Here is a 16933-nt window from a genome sequence, read left to right as displayed (position 1 = left end):
ATTAAATTTATTGATGTTCATAAGTCTCAGAAGTTCATCGAGGCCACTTTGCGGTCCATCCCAAATAATAAAAATATCGTCGATGTAACGCTGCCAAATTAAAATGTGGGCAGCGCACATCGACGCATTCTCTCCCAGGAGGAAATCCCGCTCCCACTCCCCCAGGTACAGGTTGGCATAGGAAGGTGCACAGCACGTTCCCATAGCCACACCCTGTACCTGGAGGTAGTGGGAGCCCTGGAAGAGAAAGGTGTTATGATACAAAATAAATTCTAACATAGTAAGGATGAAGGCGTTGAACTTGAAATCAGTGGTTGGCTGCTGCTTGAGAGCCTGTTCAACAGCCCTCAACCCAGATGAATGGGGAATGCTGTTGTACAGGGTCTCAACGTCGACGGAGACCAAAAAGGCGTCCGTCGGTATCGTCATATCTTCCAGCATTTGTAGCAGATGTATAGTATCTTTAGTGTAAGATGGTAAGTTGAGAACGTGTGGTCTCAAATATTGGTCAATGACCTCACTGACACCTTCAGAGATTGAGCCATTACCCGATATTATCGGTCTCCCTGGAGGGTCCACAAGGTTTTTGTGGACCTTGGGGAGAGCATAGAAGGTGGGTTGTCTGGGATGTTGGACCCTTATAAAGTCCCATAAATCTTTAATTATGACTCCTCGATGAAAGAAGTCATCGACGAGATCATAAAATTGTTTATTGAAGCCATCAACCTGAGCTGGCGTAATTTTAAGATAGCATTCCTTATTATTTAAAATTTTGAGACACATTCGCTCATAATTATTGTTGTTCATCAAGACCACATTTCCCCCTTTGTCAGAGGCTTTGATAGTAATGTCTGAAAGATTTCTAAGAGTTTTCAAAGCTAGTTGTTGTTCGGAACTTAGATTTGAGTGGACACTGTCCTTTTTCATGGCTTCAAGCTCTTTGGCAGTTTCTCTGACGAAGTGGGAAATGGCTGGATTTTGATTGAGTAAAGGAAATTTATTTGATCTTCGTTTAAATCTAGACATTGGATCCTTATTTATGGTGTTATCCTCATTATCCAATTCCTCCAAGTCCTCATCATCCCAAGCTCCATCCAAAGTCTCATTTTCTTGAAGCAGGAGATTTAAATCCCTAAGGGCTTTGAAATCTGCTGCCTTAAGATTGGGGGCCAGTTCTCTAAGTGGATCAATGTGTTTTGCATATAGGCTTTTGTAGAATAGCCTACGGGCAAACAAATGAATGTCTTTGACAGCATCAAATATGTTCGTACCCGTATTGGGACAAAAAGAAAGTCCCAATGACAAGACCTCATGCTCGACAGCTGTGAGGCTGTGGGAGGAAAGATTGATGATGTTCAAACCTCCTCCTGATTTAGATTCGGTAGTGTAGGGGGTATGTCCATTATTGTTAAATTGGGGGATGCTGCTGGCATCCCCCTTTTGTCCAAAAAATTATCCAATGCAGTACGTTGTGTTTTGGGAATAGTTCCACTATCTTTTTTGGGGAAAAGTCTGCTTCTACCGGATGATTGATCCTTAGTGTCCCCATCAACTACTTCACTCGATGGAGTCGTTTTTTTTCTAGGATTATTGGTAACCTGAGATAGTTGTGGTACTATTGCGGCCTTTTTGTTGGCCTGCTTGACTTCCCCCTCAAGGTTTTGTTTGAAGGAGGCCCCTTTCCTTTTTGATGCTACACGCCCCGTGTTGGAGGACATGGAGGAGGAGGAGTTTGATGGAGTATCAGAGGAGTAGTCTTTATGTATGCCATCTAGTTTGCTATTTTTCTTGGGGTTTTGGTTTCTAAATCTTTTAATATTGTCCCATTTATATGCTCTCCCTTCACGGAATGCGTTTTTGTCTCTCCAGTACTTTTTTTCTTTTTTAATCAAAATCGATTTACTAAAGGTTTCCAAATGCTCCTTGAGTTTTTGTTCAAGATTAGCATATTCCTCTAAGGATTTTAGGGGAGTCAGGTTAACGTAGAGGGCTTCAATTTCATTGTCCAGCACTTGAAGTTGCTGACGATATTCGTTTTGTAGCAGTTGCATTAGATTTTTTGAACATTCATCTAGTCTGGCCTCCCAATTACTTTTGAGCTCCTTGCTAATTGTATTCAGGATCGGAAAGATCTGAATACGTAATCCAATTGGATTAATATGTTCACTAATGTATCTTTCCATGGACTGTATATGCCAATGCAAGGCAGCTTTTTTCTCAAGAACCTTAGTCAGGTTAAAGAAAAGGGATGCCAGATCAGATGTAAGTTGTTCCTTACCTTGGTAGTTCTTTTCAATTTGGGTCATAAGTTCTTCCCATTGACCACCCTTAAGATCCCCCATGATGTAATGACACTGTCCTAATCGCCCCTCCTAACCAACAAAAAAAAAAAAAAAAAAAAAAAAAAAAAAAAAAACAAGACCAAAAAAGACCAAAAAAACAAAGCAAACAAGGGGGGGGGGGGGAAAGGGGGGGAAAAAAAAAAAAAAAAGGGGGGGGGAAAGAGTGGAAGGGGTTTTTTGGCGAGAAATGTTTTTAGACAAAGACAGTCATAATTTCTAGTCCTCGAAGGAGGAAACCCAAAAACATATATGAAGATGGGTAGTTTAAACAGGCTCTGGACCCTGCTCTCATGGAATTATCCAATAGAGTACAGGGAAATATAAACCAGAGTCTGAAAAAAAAAGGGAAAATTATTACTTTTAGAAAAAAGTAGGATCCATGCCAAGATACATGAGCCTAGCGAGGTATGTGGGTGTATTATCCACCCTATAATTTATGAAAGGATTTGGCTCATGTATGGAGGCATGAGGTTGCCAACATCTCTATATCAATTGAAAAAGATGAATACCTCTAAATGAGGTGAGATTTTTCGGGCAACCAAAAAAATATAGTGACAACTAGGTCATAAAAATATATAAATTTTAATACATTAATTTACAGCATAAACATTTCATAATGACAACATTAATTAAAAGAAGGGGGGGGGGGAAGGAAAAAATTATTACTGCTGGAAGATCACCACACACCCCAGGACTAGGCTAAGGGTATAGGTGATCATTAATCCGACGCGTTTCAGATGTCTCAGTAATACATCTTTCTTCAGGGAATAGAAAGCAGCAAGAGTTTTTCCTAAAACAAAAGAAAAGTATATAATAACATACAGAGTATATACCTGTAACCAAAGATTTGTTCTTTGACATTTGCAACATGTAGAGAAAAGGGGGAGAGATGGAAAGCTCAATATGTAAAAGGAAAAAGGAACTCACCCCTTTCCAGACACAGAGCGCCTAGATCATCCCCATGGAGCTTGTGTGTAAGCCGCAATCAGGGCAACCAAACCAGATGGTGTACTTAATGTCCATAACGATCCCCCAATCCAGAGGACTCCATAACCATGGGGGGGTGGAGTGACATAAGTCTCCACAAAGGAGTCAGCAGTCATAGGACAAATAAAAAGTATAATGGCTGGGGAGAGATTTGGGTAAATATGTACAGGGAGGGTATTAGATTCTTCACTAAAAGGTGAGACCAAGAATAAAAACAAACTCCCTAGAATGTACTTACCACTCCCAATGCATCAGCTCAAAGGTGAACAGCCATTCCAGTCAAAGAAAGGAAAGCAAACTTGACCAGAAGACAAAATAACCTCCAGCTCCAACAGGTGAGGGGAGGAAAGTGAATGCTGACAGGGAAACCCCCCCTGACTACCCTTTATACTTACTTTGAGGATGATGGACCTCAGGTGTGGATGATCCATTCACTCCGGCGGTGTAACAGCTGTTCCTTGAATGGAATATTTGGTTGTAGGTGGAGCAGTAAATAGACATTTGGGGATCAGCTGAAGTGATTCCTATCCTCCAAATTCCCCATGTTTGACGTGCAAACAGCGCGCCCACTACTGACGTCAGCGTCAGGTGGCCGAGCTCTGATCAATCAGGGCACGACACCGTGGACATGCCGCCGGTGACGCGCCTCCTGCGCGTCACACAGCACATGACTCACGGCGTCTAGCGTGATCCCAGAATACCAAAGGGTCATGTGACGACCGCGCACCCAATCAGGTGCATGAGACGTCAGACGACCGAACGCGAACGCAACACACACAGTGGTGCCACCCACTGTACGCGTCACAGCGACGCGAACGAAATGCGCCCAACGACCAGACAGGGAGAAACAAGGAAGTGTCCGCACAGAAGGGGCGGAAATCACCACCCGCTCCAGAGATCCTAACAGTCCATAGATTTAGACAGCAGCAATAAAATTGCAGTTTCGGGGCATCATCATTTGTAAATTATTGTATGATTATAATTTTGTAAATGTATGAGCTAAAAGTTTTCTTCTTGGATTTATACATGAAATCTTTGACTGTAAACCTGTGATCAACCATAGATGATTTGTTGACAGTGCACCCTGTGGCTTCCCAACCAGGAGCTATGTGTGTCAAGTACCGCTTTTTCACCGGCCCTTTCTGGATGTTGTTGATGTCCGTTATGGTCTTATCTTAACCAATCACAAGAGGGCTCCTCCATCCACTGCCGGGGGAGAGTAGCACCTTGGTGCCCGCCCCAGGGGCATTTTATGCCCTAGAGGCTCTCCCATACCCGGCAGTGGTGACTCTATCTCCCTTTTAACTGTCAGATTTTCTTATCTTTCAGCTCTGAGACATCTAGGCACAGTGAATATCTTTGCCCTATCCTCAGGAATTTACCCTCACTCCACTAAACGTTCCTCCAATGGTTCCATTTTTGCCCTGTATTTGTTTTTTGCTTTTGGATTCTCTTGTTTCCCCGGGTCCCCTGTTTAATGATGCCCCGAAACTGCAATTTTATTGCTGCTGTCTAAATCTATGGACTGTTAGGATCTCTGGAGCGGGTGGTGATTTCCGCCCCTTCTGTGCGGACACTTCCTTGTTTCTCCCTGTCTGGTCGTTGGGCGCATTTCGTTCGCGTCGCTGTGACGCGTACAGTGGGTGGCACCACTGTGTGTGTTGCGTTCGCGTTCGGTCGTCTGACGTCTCATGCACCTGATTGGGTGCGCGGTCGTCACATGACCCTTTGGTATTCTGGGATCACGCTAGACGCCGTGAGTCATGTGCTGTGTGACGCGCAGGAGGCGCGTCACCGGCGGCATGTCCACGGTGTCGTGCCCTGATTGATCAGAGCTCGGCCACCTGACGCTGACGTCAGTAGTGGGCGCGCTGTTTGCACGTCAAACATGGGGAATTTGGAGGATAGGAATCACTTCAGCTGATCCCCAAATGTCTATTTACTGCTCCACCTACAACCAATTATTCCATTCAAGGAACAGCTGTTACACCGCCGGAGTGAATGGATCATCCACACCTGAGGTCCATCATCCTCAAAGTAAGTATAAAGGGTAGTCAGGGGGGGTTTCCCTGTCAGCATTCACTTTCCTCCCCTCACCTGTTGGAGCTGGAGGTTATTTTGTCTTCTGGTCAAGTTTGCTTTCCTTTCTTTGACTGGAATGGCTGTTCACCTTTGAGCTGATGCATTGGGAGTGGTAAGTACATTCTAGGGAGTTTGTTTTTATTCTTGGTCTCACCTTTTAGTGAAGAATCTAATACCCTCCCTGTACATATTTACCCAAATCTCTCCCCAGCCATTATACTTTTTATTTGTCCTATGACTGCTGACTCCTTTGTGGAGACTTATGTCACTCCACCCCCCCATGGTTATGGAGTCCTCTGGATTGGGGGATCGTTATGGACATTAAGTACACCATCTGGTTTGGTTGCCCTGATTGCGGCTTACACACAAGCTCCATGGGGATGATCTAGGCGCTCTGTGTCTGGAAAGGGGTGAGTTCCTTTTTCCTTTTACATATTGAGCTTTCCATCTCTCCCCCTTTTCTCTACATGTTGCAAATGTCAAAGAACAAATCTTTGGTTACAGGTATATACTCTGTATGTTATTATATACTTTTCTTTTGTTTTAGGAAAAACTCTTGCTGCTTTCTATTCCCTGAAGAAAGATGTATTACTGAGACATCTGAAACGCGTCGGATTAATGATCACCTATACCCTTAGCCTAGTCCTGGGGTGTGTGGTGATCTTCCAGCAGTAATAATTTTTTCCTTCCCCCCCCCCCTTCTTTTAATTAATGTTGTCATTATGAAATGTTTATGCTGTAAATTAATGTATTAAAATTTATATATTTTTATGACCTAGTTGTCACTATATTTTTTTGGTTGCCCGAAAAATCTCACCTCATTTAGAGGTATTCATCTTTTTCAATTGATATAGAGATGTTGGCAACCTCATGCCTCCATACATGAGCCAAATCCTTTCATAAATTATAGGGTGGATAATACACCCACATACCTCGCTAGGCTCATGTATCTTGGCATGGATCCTACTTTTTTCTAAAAGTAATAATTTTCCCTTTTTTTTTTCAGACTCTGGTTTATATTTCCCTGTACTCTATTGGATAATTCCATGAGAGCAGGGTCCAGAGCCTGTTTAAACTACCCATCTTCATATATGTTTTTGGGTTTCCTCCTTCGAGGACTAGAAATTATGACTGTCTTTGTCTAAAAACATTTCTCGCCAAAAAACCCCTTCCACTCTTTCCCCCCCCTTTTTTTTTTTTTTTTCCCCCCCTTTTCCCCCCCCCCCCCCCCTTGTTTGCTTTGTTTGTTTGGTCTTTTTTGGTTTTTTTTTTTTTTTTTTTTTTTTTTTTTTTTTTTTTTTTTGTTGGTTAGGAGGGGCGATTAGGACAGTGTCATTACATCATGGGGGATCTTAAGGGTGGTCAATGGGAAGAACTTATGACCCAAATTGAAAAGAACTACCAAGGTAAGGAACAACTTACATCTGATCTGGCATCCCTTTTCTTTAACCTGACTAAGGTTCTTGAGAAAAAAGCTGCCTTGCATTGGCATATACAGTCCATGGAAAGATACATTAGTGAACATATTAATCCAATTGGATTACGTATTCAGATCTTTCCGATCCTGAATACAATTAGCAAGGAGCTCAAAAGTAATTGGGAGGCCAGACTAGATGAATGTTCAAAAAATCTAATGCAACTGCTACAAAACGAATATCGTCAGCAACTTCAAGTGCTGGACAATGAAATTGAAGCCCTCTACGTTAACCTGACTCCCCTAAAATCCTTAGAGGAATATGCTAATCTTGAACAAAAACTCAAGGAGCATTTGGAAACCTTTAGTAAATCGATTTTGATTAAAAAAGAAAAAAAGTACTGGAGAGACAAAAACGCATTCCGTGAAGGGAGAGCATATAAATGGGACAATATTAAAAGATTTAGAAACCAAAACCCCAAGAAAAATAGCAAACTAGATGGCATACATAAAGACTACTCCTCTGATACTCCATCAAACTCCTCCTCCTCCATGTCCTCCAACACGGGGCGTGTAGCATCAAAAAGGAAAGGGGCCTCCTTCAAACAAAACCTTGAGGGGGAAGTCAAGCAGGCCAACAAAAAGGCCGCAATAGTACCACAACTATCTCAGGTTACCAATAATCCTAGAAAAAAAACGACTCCATCGAGTGAAGTAGTTGATGGGGACACTAAGGATCAATCATCCGGTAGAAGCAGACTTTTCCCCAAAAAAGATAGTGGAACTATTCCCAAAACACAACGTACTGCATTGGATAATTTTTTGGACAAAAGGGGGATGCCAGCAGCATCCCCCAATTTAACAATAATGGACATACCCCCTACACTACCGAATCTAAATCAGGAGGAGGTTTGAACATCATCAATCTTTCCTCCCACAGCCTCACAGCTGTCGAGCATGAGGTCTTGTCATTGGGACTTTCTTTTTGTCCCAATACGGGTACGAACATATTTGATGCTGTCAAAGACATTCATTTGTTTGCCCGTAGGCTATTCTACAAAAGCCTATATGCAAAACACATTGATCCACTTAGAGAACTGGCCCCCAATCTTAAGGCAGCAGATTTCAAAGCCCTTAGGGATTTAAATCTCCTGCTTCAAGAAAATGAGACTTTGGATGGAGCTTGGGATGATGAGGACTTGGAGGAATTGGATAATGAGGATAACACCATAAATAAGGATCCAATGTCTAGATTTAAACGAAGATCAAATAAATTTCCTTTACTCAATCAAAATCCAGCCATTTCCCCCTTTGTCAGAGAAACTGCCAAAGAGCTTGAAGCCATGAAAAAGGACAGTGTCCACTCAAATCTAAGTTCCGAACAACAACTAGCTTTGAAAACTCTTAGAAATCTTTCAGACATTACTATCAAAGCCTCTGACAAAGGGGGAAATGTGGTCTTGATGAACAACAATAATTATGAGCGAATGTGTCTCAAAATTTTAAATAATAAGGAATGCTATCTTAAAATTACGCCAGCTCAGGTTGATGGCTTCAATAAACAATTTTATGATCTCGTCGATGACTTCTTTCATCGAGGAGTCATAATTAAAGATTTATGGGACTTTATAAGGGTCCAACATCCCAGACAACCCACCTTCTATGCTCTCCCCAAGGTCCACAAAAACCTTGTGGACCCTCCAGGGAGACCGATAATATCGGGTAATGGCTCAATCTCTGAAGGTGTCAGTGAGGTCATTGACCAATATTTGAGACCACACGTTCTCAACTTACCATCTTACACTAAAGATACTATACATCTGCTACAAATGCTGGAAGATATGACGATACCGACGGACGCCTTTTTGGTCTCCGTCGACGTTGAGACCCTGTACAACAGCATTCCCCATTCATCTGGGTTGAGGGCTGTTGAACAGGCTCTCAAGCAGCAGCCAACCACTGATTTCAAGTTCAACGCCTTCATCCTTACTATGTTAGAATTTATTTTGTATCATAACACCTTTCTCTTCCAGGGCTCCCACTACCTCCAGGTACAGGGTGTGGCTATGGGAACGTGCTGTGCACCTTCCTATGCCAACCTGTACCTGGGGGAGTGGGAGCGGGATTTCCTCCTGGGAGAGAATGCGTCGATGTGCGCTGCCCACATTTTAATTTGGCAGCGTTACATCGACGATATTTTTATTATTTGGGATGGACCGCAAAGTGGCCTCGATGAACTTCTGAGACTTATGAACATCAATAAATTTAATTTGTTCTTCACCATGTCCCACGATCAATCAGAAATCAGTTTTTTGGACATTAAAATTAAAAAAGATCCCAATGGTAAAATTTACTCCACCCTTTTTAGGAAAGAGACCGCTGGGAATACCATATTACATGCGGGTAGCTTTCATCCCGAACCCCTCAAGAGGTCTATACCCTATAGCCAGTTTCTTAGAATTAAGAGAAACTGTTCGATGGAAGATGACTTCCACGAACAATGTAATGCACTCTCCCTTCGGCTATCCGCCAGGGGATACACCAAAACTTGTCTTCGGAAAGCGTTTAACAGAGTTAAAGCCTTAGACAGACGCAAGTTGATTTTTAAAACCAAATCCCAAAATGTTAGATCTGAAGAAAACAACTCAAGGATAATTTTGGGGTTCTCAAATGAGCATGCAAGAATTAGAAGAATAATAACGAAATTCTGGCCTATACTCACTGAGGACCCCATCCTCCAAAATCTACTCTTGGATAGACCTCAGCTCACGTTTAAACGTGCGGATTCACTGGGGAGCATTTTGGTTCGGAGCGAATACAAAGGCAACTCTACCAAGGACCCCTGCAAGACCCATGGGACCTTCCCATGTGGACATTGCGCGCAATGTGAGGTCATTGGCAGGAGGACCACACTGGCATTGCCCAATGGGGAGACTCTCTCGCTAAAACATTTTGCCAACTGTACCACACGGGGAGTAGTCTACCTCATGCAGTGCCAGTGTGGTTCCTTCTACGTTGGCAAGACCAAACAACCCCTTTATAAAAGAGTGGAAAAACACATGCATTCCATGAGAATTGGCAATTTATATTTACCCCTTGGGAGACACGTGGCCAAAGCACATGGGTACCATATGCCCAAAGTCAATTTTTCCGTTCTTGACAGAATACATATCCCTCTACGTGGGGGGGACTGGAACAAGGTACTCCTCCAGCGCGAGATGCGCTGGATCAGATGCCTTAAAGCTACAACCTTTCCAGGACTCAATGAGATGGAGAGCTTTAGGCCCTTCCTAGAGGGGTTCAGTTCGGGGAAAACGGACTAGCCCCCATATGCTACTGGGATATCATCCCACTGCCCCTTCCCCTTCCCCTGAACCGACTAACTGTTAAAATTTGTCCCCCCACCCCCCTTCTCTCCTCCCCCCCTCCCTATTCTAACCTTAATTGTACCTTGTGGTATACTGGGATCTTAGGTTGAGATCTGTAATAAGTAGGATTTATATTTGTAAATTATTGTATGATTATAATTTTGTAAATGTATGAGCTAAAAGTTTTCTTCTTGGATTTATACATGAAATCTTTGACTGTAAACCTGTGATCAACCATAGATGATTTGTTGACAGTGCACCCTGTGGCTTCCCAACCAGGAGCTATGTGTGTCAAGTACCGCTTTTTCACCGGCCCTTTCTGGATGTTGTTGATGTCCGTTATGGTCTTATCTTAACCAATCACAAGAGGGCTCCTCCATCCACTGCCGGGGGAGAGTAGCACCTTGGTGCCCGCCCCAGGGGCATTTTATGCCCTAGAGGCTCTCCCATACCCGGCAGTGGTGACTCTATCTCCCTTTTAACTGTCAGATTTTCTTATCTTTCAGCTCTGAGACATCTAGGCACAGTGAATATCTTTGCCCTATCCTCAGGAATTTACCCTCACTCCACTAAACGTTCCTCCAATGGTTCCATTTTTGCCCTGTATTTGTTTTTTGCTTTTGGATTCTCTTGTTTCCCCGGGTCCCCTGTTTAATGATGCCCCGAAACTGCAATTTTATTGCTGCTGTCTAAATCTATGGACTGTTAGGATCTCTGGAGCGGGTGGTGATTTCCGCCCCTTCTGTGCGGACACTTCCTTGTTTCTCCCTGTCTGGTCGTTGGGCGCATTTCGTTCGCGTCGCTGTGACGCGTACAGTGGGTGGCACCACTGTGTGTGTTGCGTTCGCGTTCGGTCGTCTGACGTCTCATGCACCTGATTGGGTGCGCGGTCGTCACATGACCCTTTGGTATTCTGGGATCACGCTAGACGCCGTGAGTCATGTGCTGTGTGACGCGCAGGAGGCGCGTCACCGGCGGCATGTCCACGGTGTCGTGCCCTGATTGATCAGAGCTCGGCCACCTGACGCTGACGTCAGTAGTGGGCGCGCTGTTTGCACGTCAAACATGGGGAATTTGGAGGATAGGAATCACTTCAGCTGATCCCCAAATGTCTATTTACTGCTCCACCTACAACCAATTATTCCATTCAAGGAACAGCTGTTACACCGCCGGAGTGAATGGATCATCCACACCTGAGGTCCATCATCCTCAAAGTAAGTATAAAGGGTAGTCAGGGGGGGTTTCCCTGTCAGCATTCACTTTCCTCCCCTCACCTGTTGGAGCTGGAGGTTATTTTGTCTTCTGGTCAAGTTTGCTTTCCTTTCTTTGACTGGAATGGCTGTTCACCTTTGAGCTGATGCATTGGGAGTGGTAAGTACATTCTAGGGAGTTTGTTTTTATTCTTGGTCTCACCTTTTAGTGAAGAATCTAATACCCTCCCTGTACATATTTACCCAAATCTCTCCCCAGCCATTATACTTTTTATTTGTCCTATGACTGCTGACTCCTTTGTGGAGACTTATGTCACTCCACCCCCCCATGGTTATGGAGTCCTCTGGATTGGGGGATCGTTATGGACATTAAGTACACCATCTGGTTTGGTTGCCCTGATTGCGGCTTACACACAAGCTCCATGGGGATGATCTAGGCGCTCTGTGTCTGGAAAGGGGTGAGTTCCTTTTTCCTTTTACATATTGAGCTTTCCATCTCTCCCCCTTTTCTCTACATGTTGCAAATGTCAAAGAACAAATCTTTGGTTACAGGTATATACTCTGTATGTTATTATATACTTTTCTTTTGTTTTAGGAAAAACTCTTGCTGCTTTCTATTCCCTGAAGAAAGATGTATTACTGAGACATCTGAAACGCGTCGGATTAATGATCACCTATACCCTTAGCCTAGTCCTGGGGTGTGTGGTGATCTTCCAGCAGTAATAATTTTTTCCTTCCCCCCCCCCCCTTCTTTTAATTAATGTTGTCATTATGAAATGTTTATGCTGTAAATTAATGTATTAAAATTTATATATTTTTATGACCTAGTTGTCACTATATTTTTTTGGTTGCCCGAAAAATCTCACCTCATTTAGAGGTATTCATCTTTTTCAATTGATATAGAGATGTTGGCAACCTCATGCCTCCATACATGAGCCAAATCCTTTCATGTTTAACTAAGCTACCGGAGGGTCAGGTTAGATAGCAACACTGGAGCAACTGGGAGAGAGTATGCAGGATTTAGGGAAAACTGCGTGAAATGTGTTAACATTTGTATTGTCATCTCATGTCCTGGGTCTGTAGCGTATATTTTATTTGTATTTTATCAATAAAGCTTGCATTTTTCTGAGGACTGGAGTGCAGTCACCCCTTTCTTTGCATGTACCGTATATACTCGCGCTGCATATTTTTTCACCACTACCGTATATACTCGAGTATAAGCCGAGGCACCTAATTTTACCACAAAAAACTGGGAAAACTTACTGACTCGAGTATAAGCCTAGAGTGTCCATCTGCATGCCTCTCTGTGCCTCACGTTGCCTCACTGTGCCCATGCCTCACTGTGCCCATGCCTCACTGTGCCCATGCCTCACTGTGCCCATGCCTCACTGTGCCCATGCCTCACTGTGCCCATGCCTCACTGTGTCCTTGCCTCACTGTGTCCATGACTAGACTTAGGTTTAACATGGGAGTAAATAGAAGGGGTGCCCGGATTTTAAAAATCGGTGCTCCCCGGCCGTAGATCCCCCAGACAGCAAACTTTGCACACTTGTAGAGGAGAACGGGGGCTACATGTGTGCCAAGTTTGGCCGGTACCGAGTCCCCAAAGTCCGGGAGATCAAGTGCAAAAAGGTGACTTGAGTATTAGCCGAAGGGGGCATTTTCAGCTCCAAAAAATGTTTTGAAAAACGCGGCTTATACTCGAGTATAAACGGTATTTGGATTCCTCATTTCACAGTCTGGACAGGCACCCTTTCCCTCAAAGCAGAGGAGATTTCGCCTGGAGCAGTAATTGCCTATGCACCTTCATTTATCTGAGAGTTTGGAAGATTTCACATCAGAAAGACTTCACCAGTGGACAAGTCCACCAAATATGAAAATGTCTTCTCCGGACCTCCGCTTCCACAGAAGCAAGTTGAGGGATAAGACGAGACATAATTGTTCTGAGATGCCACAAGAGTTTATTGTCAAATATATATCCAATCTTCTGTCTCAGTCGTCAGGTCCAGATCAGTGGTCCATCGGCTTACATAGGCTGGTTAGAGGGAAGCAGGGTTAGATAACAAATGGTGGTATAATTGCACGGGGGTCTGAGGAACATAAATGCATAAAAATCATCATCTGGTCTATGGCTGTATTTGTAGTGTGGAAATGCTTAACCTGGCGATATCAGTAATTGTTCTTGTAAATCTGATAGCGATTTAAAACCTGACAAAGAAACTAACGAATGCATCTCGCCAATTACAGACGGAACCAGCGATAGAGGAGGAAGGGGAAATAAATGCAGATTAGAATGCTGGCTTATAAAAGAAGGAAAGCACGGGAGCATGAGGAGACATCAAACCCGATGCCTGTTTAAATCTATCCCATATAGCTAAGGATTAAAAGGATGATTGGTTGGGTAATGATGCACTTTGCAGTCTCGTGGCAGGAGCCATAGCAAGGAATTTTCTTTTTTAAACTTGCATTGACCCAGCTTGGTTACATCTAATTCTTCATATCATATCTGCATATCAACACTACCTGCATGTTCTCCCTTTTCCTGCGTGGGTTTCCTCTGTGTAATACCAGTTTCCTCCCACACACCAAAGACATGCTGGTGGGTTAATTGGATCCTGTCTAATTTGGCCCTAGTTTATGAATGTGATTTAGGGACCTTAGATTGTAAGCTCCTTGAGGTCAGGGACTGATGTGAATGTACAATGTATATGTAAAGCGTTGCTCTATATAAGTACCTGAAAATAAATAAATTATACAGAGTATAGAGGCTGGCTGCACCCTAGCAAGGGAAGAAAGCTGGGCAGTGGAAGCTGAGGGCATCCTAGCAATTTAAGGGCGCTAGGCAGCCGAAGAAACCTACGTCATAGGAGCAGAAGGCCATTTGTGCTGTAATGCTGTACGCATGTACAGATTGTTCAATCATTACATGCGTATAGAGCAGTGATGGCGAATCTTGGCACCCCAGATGTTTTGGAACTACATTTCCCATGATGCTCATGCACTCTGCAGTGTAGTTAAGCATCATAGGAAATGTAGTTCCAAAAAATCAGGGGTGCCAAGGTTCGCCATCACTGGTATAGAGTAGAGTAATCTTTTTACACTGCTGTCAACAAGATCCTGTTTACTAGTTGCCGTATTTTACATAGAAAAATTACGCAGAGAAAAGAACAAATGGTCCATTGAGTCTGCCCCCCTTTTGTTCTTTTTAATATTTTCTGTTTTGTATTTTTTGTTTTGAGTATAGATCTATGTTTGTCCCAAGCATGTTTGAAGCCACTTGCTGTTGACTGACTAGTCTATTCCAAGCATCAACTACTCTTTCAGTAAAATATTTTCTGAGATTAGTTTTGAACTTTCCTCCTGTTAGTTAAAGGTCATGTCCCCATGTTCTTGATCTTGGTTTCATATTGAAATTCCCGCCCTCTTGAACCTTATTCACCCGCTTATTTAAAGCTTTCAATCATATCTCTCTTTCCCCTCTTTTTTCCAGACTGTACATGTTGCATTCCGGAAGTCTCTCCTGATATGTTTCATTCCTGAGTTGTGCTCATAAGTTTATATACCCTGGCAGAATTTATGATTTCTTGGCCATTTTTCAGAGAATGAATGTGAAGGGAGCTGCTTTAAGCTCCCTGAGCACATGGGGATGTTGCAGAGGGAAAGATTATGTCTCCCTCTTCCCCCACACCTGGGGTTAATAGGTAATTTGGCCTCGGTGGGCGGGGAGGGTGGCCCCTCCCCTGCACACCTGAAAGGTAAAATCCCAGGTGGATTAGCCAGGGCCCAATGGATAGTTAGGAGCGGGTTACATGTCCCAGGGGAACCTTCTGGAAGGGTAGAAGGTTATTTAAGCCAGGGCAACAGGCTGCAGCAGCCAGAACGCAAGGTGATCCCTACCTGTGAACTCCCTCCCCCCCTCCCTTGTCGCGGCCTAATTATTACTGGTTTTCTCTCTTGGTTTGTAATGAACAAGAGGGGTTAGTTAATAATAAAGTGGATCCAACCTGAGTCGTAGTGACTGGGTTGATGAATGGTGGTGGTTAAGTAAATAAGTGATGTGTTATATGGTGTATATATTGAGTTGGTTAATTGCTCAATAAATATGGTCAATTTAAACAAATAATACCAGTAATAAAGGCCTGCGGCCAAGTTTACTCCACCTCCTGCCTCTGAAGTCGTTATTTCAGGTAAAACATTCTGCATACAGTCCCATATGAATGATAACACAAAAACTTTTCATTCACTCTTGGTTAGTGTTTGGCTGAAGCCATTTATTATCAATCAACTGTGTTTACTCTTTTTAAATCATAATCTCAACAGAAACTACCCAAATGACTCTGATCCCAAGTTTACATACCCCAGTTCTTAATACCGTGTATTGCCCTCTTTAACATCAATGACAGCTTGAAGTCTTTTGTGGTATTTGTGGATGAGGCTCTTTATCTTCTCAGATGGTAAATCTGCCCATTCCTCTTGGCAAAAAGACTCCAGTTCCTGTAAATTATTGGGCTGTTTTGTATGAACTGCACGTTTGAGATCTCCCCAGAGTGGCTCAATGATATTGAGGTCAGGAGACTGAGATGGCTACTCCAGAACCTTCACTTTATTCTGCTGTAGCCAATGACAGGTTGACTTGGCCTTGTGTTTTGAATCATTTTCATGTTGGAATGTCCAAGTACATCCCATGCACAGCTTCTTGGCTGATGAATGCAAATGTTCTTTTTGTTTGATAACATACTGCATTCATCTCGCCATCAATTTTGACCAAATTTCCTGTGCTTTTTGTAGCTCACACATCCCCAAAACATCAGTGATCCACCTCTGTGTTTCACAGTAGGAATGGTGTACCTTTCATCATAGACCTTGTTGACTCCTCTCCAAATGTAGTGTTTATGGTTGTGGCCAAAAAGATATATTTTGGTCTCATCGCTCCAAATGACTTTGTGGCAGAAGGTTTGAGGCTTGTCTCTGTGCTGTTTGGTGTATTGTAAGTGGGATACTTCGTGGCATTTGTATAGTAATGGTTTTCTTCTGGCGATTCGACCATGCAGCCCATCTTTCCTCAAGTGCCTCCTTATTGTGCATCTTGAAACAGCCACACCACATATTTTCAGAGTCCTGTATTTCACCTGAAATTATTTGTGGGTTTTTCTTTGCACTCCAAAAAAATTTCCTGGCAGTTGTGGCTGAAATTTTAGTTTGTCTACCTGACCTTGGTTTGGTTTCAACAGAACCCCTCATTTTCCACTTCTTGATTTGAACACTGCTGATTGCCATTCTCAATTAATTGGATATCTTTTTATATCCCTTTTCTGTTTTATACAGTTCAGCTACCTTTTTCCACAGATCCTTTGACAATTCTTTTGCTTTCCCCATGACTCAGACTCCAAAAACGTCAGTGCAGCACTAGATGAAAGATGCAAGGGTCTTTCAGGAGTCCAGAAACTCATTGACCTTTTATACACACACACTAATTAAAAGCAAACAAATCACAGGTGAGGATGGTTACCTTTAATAGCCATTCAAACC

At 43.1% G+C, this 16933-nt stretch overlaps 1 protein-coding gene and 1 long non-coding RNA gene across 4 annotated transcripts in view; one reads left to right on the top strand and one right to left on the bottom strand.

Moving 5' to 3' along the window:
* ELMOD1 (ELMO domain containing 1) overlaps positions 1-16933 on the top strand; it is a 228966-nt gene that overhangs the window by 71340 nt on the left and 140693 nt on the right. The window lies entirely within an intron of this gene.
* Positions 3103-3781, bottom strand: LOC120929065. The gene is made up of 3 exons (XR_005747339.1): positions 3568-3781; positions 3270-3468; positions 3103-3132 (listed from the first exon to the last, which is right to left on the bottom strand). It is a non-coding gene; the product is annotated as an uncharacterized LOC120929065 (long non-coding RNA).

Source organism: Rana temporaria, chromosome 2 (genome assembly GCF_905171775.1).
Source record: "Rana temporaria chromosome 2, aRanTem1.1, whole genome shotgun sequence".
Lineage (NCBI taxonomy): Eukaryota > Metazoa > Chordata > Amphibia > Anura > Ranidae > Rana > Rana temporaria.
The sequence above is the reverse complement of the archived record's forward strand: the minus strand, read 5'-3'. Positions and strand labels throughout refer to the sequence as shown.